The sequence below is a fragment of the Castor canadensis genome, chromosome 9 (genome assembly GCF_047511655.1).
Source record: "Castor canadensis chromosome 9, mCasCan1.hap1v2, whole genome shotgun sequence".
Taxonomy (NCBI): domain Eukaryota; kingdom Metazoa; phylum Chordata; class Mammalia; order Rodentia; family Castoridae; genus Castor; species Castor canadensis.
Window position 1 is genome coordinate 89,315,353 of NC_133394.1, and position 3,635 is coordinate 89,318,987.

Sequence of the window (3,635 nt, forward strand, 5' to 3'; positions counted from 1 at the left end):
ATGCCAGGGAGCTCTCTGTGCTCTTGAGTTGTGCTTCTTCCCTTGTGGCTTCAGTGTTTCCAGACCCTCTAGACAGATCTAGGTGGTGCCAACTTCCCCAAGGTTATCCCTTCCCTGTCTCTGTCTTCTTCTGCTCTAGGATCACAGGGTTTTCTGATTTCTAATCCCTGGGTTGCCTCTCCAGCAACTTTGGATTTGGAACTTTATATTTCCTGTAAAATCAACTTCTTTTTTTAAATCCTCTCTGCTTGCAAATAATCAGAGTGTTGTCCATTTTCTTGATTACATCCTGACTCAGATGTTTCAGTAATTATTACTTTAGTATCTACAATGAATTAAACTGTGTCCCTCCTCTCAGTTTACATCTTAAAAACCTACCCCCAATACCTTAAAATGTAACTATTTGGAGATAAGAACTTGCAAGAGGTAATTAAGGTAAAATGAAGTTATACATATGGCCTTAATACAATATGACTGCTATTATAAGGAGAGACAGATTAGGACCCAGATGCAATACATAGGGGAAGAAGACTTTGTGAAGAATAATTGACACTAAGTAATTATTTCTTTAATGAATAAAAGGAGGGGAAAAAAGAACAAATATATAGATTATTATTCTGCTATGACAGCACTACTAAGAATATAAAATGCTTAAGTCAAACTCTTCCCCTCAGGTATCTCATACTTTAGTCAGAGAAAAAATAAATACTAGAGGTTAGAAAGGAATCAATAGTGAAGAACGAATAGACACTTCATGCCTCAGAAGTTCAGAGGAAGAAGAGGAAATGGTGCTGAGAGATGGAATTACTGAGGATATGTAAAAATAACCAACAAAAAACAGAAAAGAAAAACGCTAGAATTGCTCTGAATGTTTTCCACACTGCAAAACCATCAGTTTCTCTAGTATGAGATTTCATGTCAAAGCCTTACTGTCACAGTAAAAGAGGTACACTTTCAATACTCTCCATGAAACCAGGGACCAGCAGGAATTCTACCAGGTACTTCAATGATGACCACCTGCAAGATCCTCTAGGATATCACTAAATTTCTGGCCTTTGTGGTCTACTGGCCCGTCTGATGAAAAGAAAGAATCTCAGGACACCTAGTGTTCTGAAGTATGTTATTCCTGTCCCCTCAGGCTGACTGGAGTGCCCATCTGCCTTGGTTTTCAACAACTGCAAAGACACCCAGCATGAAGGGAATGAAATATCTACTGGGTAAGGGAGATTGTCAATCCTTAAAATGTTTGTCAGTTAGTACAATTGCCTCTAAGGATCTGAGGTAATTTTTATTCATTGTGGCAAAATATTTCCAACCTAAGTCCAAACATTTGGCAATTTCCTACAGAGTATAATTCAGTATCATTAAGTTTGATGACTTCCTAATTTTATCCACATTTTTAGATAATTATCACAGATTTTCATTCCTTAGTGACTGCTTTGTTTGCTAGATTTTCAGTTTATAAAACAATAGAGCAATATGTATGAATCCTTTTATCAAGATTGATTATTATTAATAAATATTTTAATAAACATATGTTTACATTTTAAATAAGCTAAATGTATTTCTATGTAATGTTTGTGGCTCTATCAAAATACCAAAGGTTTTTAAAACTAAAATAGCAGTTTTGACAGTAGTTTTAGGGGGACAGAAGTAAGTCATTTCATATTTCAAATTGAATCACTTTCACAATTCATTTCATTCTAAACATTATACCAACAGTAAGTTTTTTCAGAAAAAGTAAACTTATGTTTCCCTAAGCTGAATAAAAATTGGTGAAATGATGGACTATCATCTACTGAAGAGTAGCATGACTTAACTGCTTTAATAGATTCAGAATATTTCTAAAGTCACTAAGAAATCCTTTAAAAACTTTAAGTGCAACTGATTATCTAAAACAAGTTATCCTAGAATCAATTAAAATTTCATTAAGCATGTATTCACCTTTTCAAGAATATGTTTTCAGGTTCTTATAAATATTGAATCTAAGAGCCTTGGAAGGGCCATAGACTGATTTGATGTCCATCCTAGGATGTCTTTGAAAAATTCTAATTGCTCCACAAGAACCTTTAAACAGTAATAACTTCTATCTGAGCCTCCAATAGGAATAGTAACCTCAAGAATAGTCTCCTAAAGTCCACTAGGATGACTGTGTGATGATGTGAATGCTAAAGACACATTCCGTTTTCCCTAAATTTGATAAAAACTTGTTTGGTTCTATCCAACCCAGGTTAGGCTATCCAATTGTAGATCAAAAATGATACTTATTAAATGACTCCATCTGCCTAACATGATGTTACTTATCAGTGACCAAGACAGACAGGAGGCTGCCATCAGAGGACTTACAGTCCAGCAGAGATGTTGTACACTGAGCAATGAATTAAACTATGATGAATTCATTCATAAGTGACAGAATGTCACCTATGTAACTGAAGCAAAGCCTAGCACTAACCTCCCTAATCATGGCCTGAATGGAAGGTGGCAACCCTAATTCACACATTACCTTTCAGGATAATTTGGGTTTTTTTTTTAATAAACTACCAAAATGATTGCTTCTTGAAAGTCATTTTTCTTCCATTAACTTAAATTTTCACTGAACAACATTTTTAAAAATCTTTCAATTTTAGAGAAGGGAAGTTCCTTTAGAGATTTCCTTAACTTTATTCCTGGAACAAAGGACCAGAGAGTTAATTCCACCTGGTAATGATCATAAAGCGAGTTAGAATCAGATCTGTAACTAAAATCCCAATTGTTATTCTCATGTTCTTTTCATGATTACATACAGATATTTTTTAAGTTGTCTTTATATTGTTGCTCTCAAGCAAATATGCTAATGACCAACAACAATAAACAGAAAATTACTATTGCTCATGTTATTAGTTAGAATTCTAGTATGTAACAACTACAAATTTTGAACTTAGTGGGACTGAGAATCTTGATATTAAAAGTAATAATAAAATTAATGTGGATTTGAGTCATAAATTTTCAGGGCTAGTAAGAAATGACTATAAGAAATTAGAATGTACATTGTTATAGCAAAATGTATTTAAATATGGCTCTAATAATGACTCAGTAACAATAACCCCATTCTTCCTTTTTTAAAAAAAAGTATGGAAAATTTCAAGAATTTGCATGTCATCCTTGCACAGGAGCCAAGCTAATTTTCTATGTATCATTCCAATTTTAGTATATGTGCTGCTGAAGTGAGCACTAACCCCAGTTTTTCCAAGTACAGTTTGATCTCAAAGCTTTGTAACTTCTTTAACTATTTAGCTGACATACACAACCAACACATGCACACAAAAAAGTGCAAGGAATTCTTCCTACCACATTATCTTAACACAGTTGTTCTCCTGTAAAGTAAGCACAGACGTTTCACATAAAACCCACTAGAAAAATATTCTGTAGGAATACTGTACTAACTAAAGGCAAATTCAGATGCCTGTCAAGGAAAGGCCACAGACACGAATTCTCCTGTGTGTCAGCATTCTGCCGCCCAGGTTCTTTTCACAGTGGATTTGCATACTCTGAGTCTTGTGCAAGACACATCACCAAAGCCTTTTATTTCCCTACATCTCTTCTTCATTCATGTAAGAAGTCATAGAGTAATATGGTGGACAGAATCAATGAAGTGA

The 3,635-nt window shown here is 34.4% G+C and overlaps 1 non-coding gene across 1 annotated transcript; it reads right to left on the reverse strand.

Moving 5' to 3' along the window:
* Positions 1-3,104: 3,104 nt before the first annotated feature.
* On the reverse strand, positions 3,105-3,211 carry LOC141411132 (U6 spliceosomal RNA). The gene has a single exon (XR_012435973.1). It is a non-coding gene; the product is annotated as a U6 spliceosomal RNA (small nuclear RNA).
* Between the last annotated feature and the right edge of the window lie 424 nt (positions 3,212-3,635).